The sequence below is a fragment of the Mesocricetus auratus genome, unplaced genomic scaffold (assembly GCF_017639785.1).
Source record: "Mesocricetus auratus isolate SY011 unplaced genomic scaffold, BCM_Maur_2.0 Super-Scaffold_100003, whole genome shotgun sequence".
Lineage (NCBI taxonomy): Eukaryota > Metazoa > Chordata > Mammalia > Rodentia > Cricetidae > Mesocricetus > Mesocricetus auratus.
Genome location: NW_024429188.1, coordinates 35,072,074 through 35,082,723, shown reverse-complemented (window position 1 = coordinate 35,082,723; position 10,650 = coordinate 35,072,074). Strand labels below are relative to the sequence as shown.

Sequence of the window (10,650 nt, the reverse complement as noted above, 5' to 3'; positions counted from 1 at the left end):
CCAGCATTGGTAGTGTAGCAGAAACCGGAGGTCTTGAACGAGACTAATGACTCTTTGCAATAAGCACTTCTAAGTAAAGTTTTATAGATTAAAGAGAAAAAAAAAGATCTGGCTGTAGCGCATTTTCTTAATTAGTGATTGACAGTAGATTGCCCAGTCCATTGTGGGTATTGCCAAGCCTGGGCTGGTGTTTCTGCCTTCTATAAGAAAGTAGACAGATCAAGCTATGAAGGGCAAGCCAGTAAGCAGCATCCCTCCATGGATTCTGTATCACCTTCTGCCTCCAGGCTCCTGCCCTGTTTGAATTCCTGCCCTAATCTTCTTTGATAATGAACTGTGATGTGGAACCGTGAGTGTAATAAACCCTTTCCTCTCCAAGTTTCTTTTGGTCATGTTGTTTCATCACAGTAATAATAACCCAAACTAAGACAGTTCTCCTTCAAGATTCATGGCTTTAAAACTTGCAGAAGAGTCCCTGAGCCACAGTGACCACCATGACTGCCATGGTTGCATGGAACCAATTTTATTCCTATATCAGCTGAGGGCTAAGGCAGGTACTTTATTGTGATTGCCAGATATTAACTTTCTAAGTGATGAGGCGCTCATTTGAACCGGAGAATAACATGCTGAACTTTTCATTCTTATTTTACTGGAATAACTACAAGTTTTTTCTTTAAAATATAATCAGCTTATATAGAATTATTTACTGAGTGAGTAATTAAGTAACTAGAATTAATTCAGAATTAATTACTGAAGTACTTGTGAATTTTTAGAAATATGGATCATTCTTTGACTATTTTCTATTTATAACATAATGTTATTATTTAGATCCACAAACTGAGAATCTTTGGATGTCTTTTTGTAGCCAAAAAAGGAAAACATTCTGTAAATAAGTATATTACTTCAGGAGGGTGTGTTGGGATCACTCAGCAGGTGGAAGCATCTACTTCGAAGCCTAATATCAGAGTTTGATCCCTAGAATCCATATGGGGGTATGTCAGAGGTGTTATTGATTGTACCCTTTCCTCCAGAAGTCCACTACTGCACATGCACTAAGCAAATATTTAGAAAAATTTTGTTTGTATTTAATAGATATATTTTATATTCCTCAAGATATTTACTAAAAATTTAATTTAAAAAAATTGAAAATAGTACTGTTGAGACAAACACTCTTGCCTTCCAAGCCGAGTACCCTGAGTTCTAGCAGCAGGACCAAAGAAAAGATGGAAGGGCAGAATGGACTGTAAAATGTTTTATTCTGAGTTCTATATGTGCATGGCATGAAGACACACACACACACACACACACCATGCACTCACATATACTACATACATGCACAATAAAAAATAAAAAATTTATTACTTGTAATTTGTGAATTTAAAGTATATGTAGTCATATTTTTGATAAATGTAGAGATAATCTATGATTTATATGGGCCAACCACTTAAGGTATGCATTTCTTACATTTTTATGTGACTTTTTTGTAATAAGAGCACACAATAAAATTTGTTCTGTTAAGGGATGTCTAGTACAAACTGCAAAATCATTAATGATAGAGTGATCTTACCTCTTTAGAATCAGGAAGCTTGATCCTAACTGGAGTAAACATGAGAAGGGCTGTCATAGAGAATGAGTGCTGAATAGAACAGCACCTAAAAAAAAACAACCAAAAAATCCAAAAAGCCTGTTTCTTGTGATGACTCCAAACTGATACTAACAGAACAGTTGGACTGAGGAAGGTGAGGGTCTGTTTGTAACAGATGGAGATGGGCTCAGATCAGTGGAAGGAGCAAGCTCAGGACCCCAGAAGCCACTCCATTAATCCAGCAAAGAGATTGGGTTGCTCTCAGGTTCTGTCTGAAACGTAACAACAAGAAGCATAAGCGACTGTAATGAACGGAAACACAGTTATATTAGGCAAAGTTCTAATTCAAAACCAAATTCAAAAGGAGAGACCTGTGTGGGGATTAGAGGAAGTGTCCCCAAAGCGGGAAGGCTTACAGAGTAATGGCCCTCCGGTCAGGCCTGAGAAGTCAAACTGTGAGCATCACATGAGGTTTGGCCCGATCACCTTCCCTGGGACTCCTGTGGAACTTTTGATCAGTACAAGGAAGAATCATTTAGCTTTATGAGTCCATTCTCGAAAAGATAGGGACATTCAAAGATCCAATGCCATTTCCCGTCTTGTGAAGTCCAAGAGAAAAATTGTAAATCTAGACTTCCTCTCCAAGGGCTAAGGAAGAAAAGGGAGATGTTTGTGGCTGACAGACTTAGGTTCATTGAGGCAGGGATCCTAGGACACATAGAAACTATTCCTAGCTGTGAGGGACCAGAGGGAGCGTTAAGACTGTGATGCCCTCATTTTGCCCTGGCAGGAATAGGATACCAGAATCCTGCATCTGTGTTAAGCTTCAAGGTGTCTGTTGAGTGTGTGGGGGTGGAGGGCCCGCATGTACCAACAGGGATGTGGTTCGCTAAATGAAGAGGTGTTGGGGTCTAAGAGAGTGGTAGGAACATGGCAGGATGGGCAGGATATGTGGTACTGTCCGTCTTGAGAGGTTTCGACTGTGTGCGGTGAACTGAGGAAGGAATTAGAATTGGGGCGCCTAGGAACGTTTACAGGGGGACAGTGAGGAGTTCGAGAGTTTTTATGATATCAGGCCCATATAGTAGTGGGAATTCATTACCAATGTGGCCTTGATATCAATCTTATGGGCCTGTTACCACCAGGAAGTAGTTTATTTCTTCCTGCGCACTCAGCACAGACTACCTGTACGTACATGTAGATTTGCAGGCAGAATCCTTCTAAAAGAGGTCAGAAGTCAAGGTAAGGATCCCAAATAGATACTAAGAACATACTACGAAGTCCTTAGAAAGGAGCACTGACTCAATACATGGCAGAGTCTTAAACCACAAGTCAAAGTTTAGGCTCTGAATTAAAAACTCTAAATGAATGTGTGCCCATTATGAACCCTCGCATAACCCGGGACTCTAGCATGCCTTTATGTCTAGAGCATGAGGAAAGTTGAGAGCACAACTTCATTCCGAGGTTGAGAAAGAGAAGTAAGAAAATGAACAAAGTGTTACAGAATGTAAAACAAGGGTTCACTTGGTGGGCCATTAGCCACGCCCAAAGCATGGCACATGACAGGGCCCCAGGGAGAGGCCTCTGCAGAATGGGAACCAAAGGCAACTGATATTGCGAGATTTGGGTAGCATCTTAAAAAAAAAAAAAAAAGGACGAGGTCCAGGTACCATCCTATTTTGGGGTCGGGGGATTTCGAGGCAGTGTTTCTCTGTATTGCCTGGCCTGGAACTAGCTCCTGTAGACCAGGCTGGCCTCGAACTCGCAGAGATCCTCCTGCTTCTGCCTCCTGAGTGCTGGGATTAAAGGCATGAGCCACCAACGCCTGGCTTTGGGTGCCAGCCTTAAATAAACAAAAAGACAAGTGATATCGCGAGGTTTGGGTGTCATCTTAAAAAACAAAAAGGACAAGTGATATCGCGAGGTTTGGGTGTCATCTTAAAAAAAAGGGACAAGTGATATCGCGAGGTTTGGGTGTCATCTTTAAAAAAAAGGGACAAGTGATATCGCGAGGTTTGGGTGTCATCTTTAAAAAAAAGGGACAAGTGATATCGCGAGGTTTGGGTGTCATCTTAAAAAAAAGGACAAGTGATATCACGAGGTTTGGGAGTAGCTTTAAAAACAGGAAAAAAAATCAAAAACGCGCAGTGTCTTACCAAACTACTACTACTGCTGCTACTGCTACTAACATAAATAAATAGGGTACACACTGGAAAATTAGCTCAGTGTTTGATTAGCACTCTTGAAACCCTAGGTAAAGTTGCAAAGACGGCAAAAGCAGACATAGTTAAATATAAATAAATACGTGAAAGAGTTAAAGCCTCCTTCCAAAGCTCTCATGTACTGTTAGAAGTGAGGGGACAATGGGAAATTGACCAGGATGGGGAGAAAAAAAAGTGAGGAAATGCGGCAGTGGGTGAGGAAAGTGCGGAGAGTATGACCAGCGTACAAGGTATACGTGATGGAATTTTGCAGCAATTCCCATAACTTGGTAAAACGGATGCAGACAAAAAGTGTCCCTTTGAAATGTTTGAGCAGGCTCCTAAGATCCTGGTTGAATGCAAACTGAAACTTGGCGCATAGCATCGCGATATTTCACGTGCTCCTGAACCCGGGCCCCTCTGCTCCTCTGACGGAGTTCTCCAAGGAGGGCTACCCTGGTCTCTTATAGGCCCACGTTAGCCTGGGAATCCAGAGCCTGACATCAGCGAAAATCTAGGAAAGAGAGGGAACGACTTTCAAAACTAATAGGGCCGCTGCAAGCTCGGGCACCATAGTGTGACGTGTAGGTGTGGTCCTGATTAGCCACAGGCACTGTACTCAAGAGGAAAGATAAGTGTTGTGAGTTTCAGCACCTCCCTTACATCTTTGTGTCTGTTTTCTATCAGTGTGCATTCTGCACTTTTGTCTTTTTCTATTTATTTATTTATTTATTTATTTATTTTTTAAATTTTACATACCAATCCCAGTTCCCCCTCCTTTCCTCTCGCCCACCCCCATCTACTCCCTTCTCACCCCCATCCACTACTCAGAGGGAGTAAGGCCCCCTTGGGAAGTCAACAAATTCTGGCATACCAATTTGAGGCATGACCAAGCCCCACCCCCTGTATCTAGGCTGAGCAAGGTATCTCACCATAGGGAATGGGCTTCAAAAGCCAGTTCATGCACTAGGGATAAGTCGTGGTGCCACTGCCAGGGGCTTCTTGACACAGGGAACTGAGAAGCTTTTTCTATTTTTTTTAAAGACAAGTTTTCTGTTTATAGCTCTGGCTTCCCTAGAACTCACAGTGTAAACCAGGATGGCTTTTAACTTACAGAAATCCTTCTACCTATAATTCCTGAGTGCTGTGATTATTTTTCCTTTTCTCTCTTATTATTTCATTTATGTGTACTATATTTATATTATTTTCCCCTTCCTCCTCTTCTCTCTGATATAGCTCCCCAACTCCCTCTCAAGTTTATGACCTATTTTCTCTATTATTGTTAAATATGTAACAATGTATAAATACATATATATTATATATTGTTATGCATACCAATAATATGAATAATGTAAGTAATAAATATTATAAATACATATATAAACATGTAAATAAAGCCTGTTGAGTCTGGGTAGTGTTTCTTACATGTTTTTTAGGACTGACCACTTGGTATAAGAAAATCAATTAGGGTGCTTATGGCTACAGAAGACTGATTCTCCCCATCTTAACAGCCACTGTCTATGTTGTCGTGTGAATTGGTGTTGTCATTCTAGTTCAAGTCTTATTTAGGCTTTCTTCCTCCTGCATTCTGGGAAACATTACAGTAGCATAATTCTAGATGTGAGTAGAACTGAGAGTGTTCAAACACCAGAGAAAGGAAGTCATACTTTACCTCAGCAGTATATATAAGGTGACCAGAAGGTGAGAACTACAGTGAGTTCTTAGAACACTGATGTCATTATAATCTGAGAGAAGGAGGGAAAAAGAATTGGTGAAAGCCAGAGTGTTTTCAACATGTTCAAAGTGCTCATAGTACATTATTTTCCTGATTCAGGTATCTCAGTTACTTGTGCTACCAAGACTCTTTCCTGCTGTCCCCTGACACTAACCACCATGCCCAGAGTAGAGAAAGGTAAGGCCCATGCTCATGAGAAACGCTGCCAGGGGCTCAGGGATGCTCAAGCAAAGGCAACTGAGAAAGGACAGTCACCTGCTTGCTCTGAACAAGCTTCAGGAAATGCTAAGTCAAGCACTTCTACCGCTGGCTTCCTACAGCAGTAACAAATCTCAGCACCCAGTACCACTGCCAGCAAAGGAATGGCCCAAAGAAGTTCTGATGAAGGTGACCAGGACCAAAGGGATGGAAATGGGAGTTTCTCTGGGGCTCTACTCTCCACTGCAAGCATACAGATGGATCTTCTGACAAGGAAGACAGGAATGTTGTTGGAGTATATACTCTGCAAATACGAAGTGCAGCAGCCCATCTGGAAGGCAGCAATGCTGAAAGTCATCAACAAAAGGTTCAAGGAGCACTTCCCTGACATCCTCAAGAAAGCCTCGTATCGATTGGATATGGTGTTTGGCCTTGAGATGAAGGAAGTCCAGCCCAATGGTCAATCCTACATGCTTATCAGCAAGCTAGATTTCGAGGATGATGGAAGTAGGAGCAATGAGCTGGGTCTTCCCAACAGGGGCATTCTGATCCCTCTCCTAAGTGTGATCTACTTAAATGGCTACTGTGCCCCAGAGAAGGAGATCTGGCACTTCCTGAGTATGCTAGGAGTCCATGATGGAGTCCCACATCTCATCTTCGGGAATATCAGAAAGCTCATCACTGAAGATCTAGTGCAGGAAAAGTGCCTGGAATACCGTCAGGTTCCTGACAGTGATCCTCCATCCTATGAGTTCCTATGGGGGCAAAGAGCCTGTGCGGAAACCAGCAAATGAAGGTGATGGACATTTTAGCTAAGGTTAGTGAAACCATTCCTGGGGGTTACTTATCTCGTTATGAGCAGGCTTTGATTGAAGAGGAAGAGAAAGCCCAAGCCCAAGCTGCAGCCAAGCCTGGCACTAAGGGCAAGGGACATACTAAGACCAAGTTGAGCCATCCTAATCCCAAGTGAGATGTAAGGTAGCTTCTGCTATATGATTGAAAAGGTCTGTTCATCTTTTAGTAAATAAGTTGTTGATAAATTTTGGACATCTTTTAGCAAATTGTTAACTTGGACTTGCAATATATACTGATAAATTTTGTAAACCATTCCTTCATGGCTGCTTACCAAGTTGAGTGCTCAAGATCTTTGGATTAATTTTAAATAACAGTTTACAATTTGAAATGTTCTGAGTATTTGAGAATGTTTAGTAAGATACTATGGAATTAGATTAAGAAAATGCTCTGAAATATGAAAGAAAAATATTCAAAAAGTGTTAGCTTTTCAGTGAATGTTTTCTTTCAGCCCTTGCCTTCTTTTCAATGTTGTCAGAGATGTACACTGACTTTTGTTTCTAGTATTAAAGTATGTATAAGAAATTGAAGCACAGAGAAGCATATCTCTTTTTAAAAGTTCATCCTTTACCCAAACACATTCTGAATATCTACTCTTGCAGAACTGTCACCCTCTGTACTGGGAAACGTTTAGTAAAAGAAACAGCAGGTCTGGAATAGCAATGATATATTCTCTGAGAAGCTCTCGTTATTGGAGAGAAAAGTATTTTTCTATATTCATTGCTAGTTATCTTCAGAGTGAAGATCTTGGTTGTGCTTTTTGTTCATGACCTGGCATACAGCACTTTCTGTAGAATCTTTTAGGCAAAACATTAAGAAAATATGGATAATAATGAATTAGATTATAATGCTCACATTAATAAATGACACTTTCTGAGAAGTCAGTATGAGAAAGGTTCGAGCACAGATCCTTTATATTATACACACGCATCCTCATTTTACAAGGCAGAAGTTGTCAAAATCACTTCTCAATGGGCAGCATGAATCTCATGAATCTAAATATTACCTTGTTTACATGGCCAGTAAGTGAAACAATTTACATTAGAAATGTGATTTAGAGACCACACTACTCCATTCCTTGAAGCGTGATCCTAATTAGTCTTAATTAAAAAAAAAAACAGAGTCAGATACAGTGGTAAAATCTAAAAGTTCGGAGAAGTAAATGACCAGCCAGAGTCACCTCTTACCTCTCCAACTCCTCAGACTGAAAAGAGTCAGGCTCCTGTCCATGCCCTGCCTTATCACTTCCTCTCTCTGCCCAGCCATATCACTTTCTGTCCTCCTGTCTGTACAGACCTCCAGACATATATAGTTAACTAGTCCCTAGCTCCACCCTCTGGTCTTCAGGCAAGCTTCATCTGTTAGAACACATACAAAATGTCACAACAATTCCTCTTATGTTGGGGCACACACTGGCTCTTATTTCAGTTTTATTTTCAATATTTCTAAGTGTGTCTTAATTGTTCACACTGCCTCCAGCTCTAGAAGATCTATGCCCTTAAGGCATAAACGTATACCCATACAAATTCCAAGGAGCATCTTTCTCATGTCAGGTGAGAAAGGAGTGCTGGGCTTTGATAGGAATAAGCTAATAATCCCTGAAATGAGGATCATGCAAGCCCCAAGTAGAACAGAAATGCTCAAAAAAGCTACATTCTGAACCTAAAGGTAAACATAGAAGGATGATCATCTAAGAAAGCGGCATCTTTCTATCTCTGGAAGGTCATGAGAACTGTCTGGTAGATCTCACTCTTTTGTGCAGTAAGAATTTTGTTTCAGTGATAGGAGCTCCTTGGATTTATAGGGATAGGTTAAATTGGAGAGACAGAGACAGAGACAAAGAGAGAGAGATAGAGAGAGAGAGAGAGAGAGAGAGAGAGAGAGAGAAATACTGCCCAACATAAGCCAACACAATCCCAAGTGTGAATGAGGAGAATAATACAGAAAGAATGGTCAAATACATGAGTTCGGTACATAGTGAATCATGTTCACTTCCATCTGGGACATCACAGAGCCTTAAAGAACAACAAAAAAGTGTTCTATCTCAGGTCAGAAGAGGCTAGGTTGTACCAGGAACCTGATAATTCCCTATACACATATTTCTTTAACCGTTATTCACTTTGGGAGCTCTTGAGTAATAGAAGACAACAAGGCAAGTTACACTTCTACCTAGAGAATATCTGAGATTTGAGGCTGTTGGAATGAGACCAAAGGTCTCAAATGAAGTCAGAGTATAGCAGAATATCTTTAGAAATCATTTCATTGGTATTTTGTTGTTGTTGTTGTTGTTGTATTTGGTTCTACCCTAGGTCTCTGGGCTATCCAGTTTCCAGTTCCTGGCCATCCAGGCAGTGTAGGGCACGGGCACCTGCCAGATTGTGTTAGGAGTTGGGTTGATAAAAAGAATGTGTGGATATTTATCTCATATTGGTGAGTGACATATAGAATGGCTCTATTGTCACCATTTGGGACCAAAGGGTATGACAGGCAGAGAGGCCAATCAGTTCAAGACTTGCTTCTAGGGTTGTGTCTCACAGCACCTGAATTGGAAGTATTAATACTGCCTATGCTTTGAGTGGAGGACATTCTTTTCCTGACCTGTGATGAGTAACCAATTGTAAAGCCTTGATCTACTTTTCACAAATTTCTTTCTGGTATGTAGCCAGGAAAACCCCTTTTCTTCCTTCTGCTGGGTCTCAGGGAGACACAAGTCTCATGTAGAGTACATACCACAACATAGAGAAGGAGGGGAGCATGACTAGGGAAATGGCTTAGTTGGTAAATTTTGTGTGGCTCAAGCATGAGTACCTGAATTCAATCCGTAAGCACTCATCTTAAACACCAGGTATTTGAAGCTCAGTGCTTCATAGATAGAGAAAGACAGGACATTCCCTTCGGCTTAGCTGACCAGCCGGACTAACAAAACCAGTGATATCTAAATTAGTGAGAAGTCCTTTCTCAACAAATAAGCTGGGAAAAAGTTGACTTCTAGCCTCTACACGTGTCCAAAGACAGTCAAGCATATTTAACATCTAACATACATGCAAAGAGGGAAAGACTACAGTTTTACCAGGAGGCAAGTCAGGGTTACCTGGGTGGGGCCTGAAGTGACCATATACCTTACAATCACAGGGACAGAAAAGGGTATCTGTTTTTCATTATTGCACTGAGATACCTTAGAGCAGAGGTGTCAAATGACTTTTCACATATCTTCTTTATATCTATTATAAGGTCATAAGGTCAAATATTGTTTGACAAGCTACAATCCACAGCCCCAGAGAAATCCGTTGCCTAGGAGGACCCTAAGAGGGACACATGGATCGCCCTGGGAAGGGAAAATAAATGAGATCTCCTGGATAAACTGGGGGCTGGGCTGGGTAGAGAGGAGGGAATGGGAGATGAGAACATGAGGGAATGCAATGGTCCAGTTGTCGGCAGGACAGAGAGGGAGAGTAATGAAAGAGGGGTCCATTATGGGCTTAGGGAGAAACCTGGTGCTAGAGAAATCCCCAGGAATCCATAAGGATGAGCTCAGATAAGACTTCTAGCAATAGTGGAGAGTATGTCTGAACTGGCCTGAATTTGGTTTGGTTAGTCCGGCTGCTCAGCTAAGCCAAAGGGAAGGTCCTGTTTCTCTCTGTCTATGAAGCACTGAGGTTCAAGAGTCCACCACATTACCTGATTTTTAAGATGAGTGCTTATGGATTGAATTAGGTGACTACTCTAAGTGTCATCATACAACCTTCATCCAGTAACTGATGGAAGCAGATGCACAGATCCACAGTCAATCGCTGTACTGAGCTCCGGGAGTCCAGTCGAAGAGAGAGAGGAGGGTCAAGAGCATCATGGGGAAATCCACAGAGACAGCTGACCTGAGCTCCTGGGAGTTCATGGCCTCTGAACTAATGGCTGGGAAGCCTGCATAGGACCTCTGCATGTGGGTGACCGTTATGTGGCTTTTTCTGTTTGTGGGACCCCTGGCAATGGGACCAGCATCTGTCCCTGGTGCATGAGTTGGCTTTTTGGAGCCGATTCCTTATGGTGGGATGCTTTGCTCAGCCTTGATGCAGCAGGGAGAT

General features: G+C 41.7%; 1 pseudogene; it reads left to right on the top strand.

Moving 5' to 3' along the window:
• The first annotated feature begins 5,883 nt into the window (after positions 1–5,883).
• On the top strand, positions 5,884–6,689 carry LOC101831604 (annotated as a pseudogene).
• Positions 6,690–10,650: the final 3,961 nt, after the last annotated feature.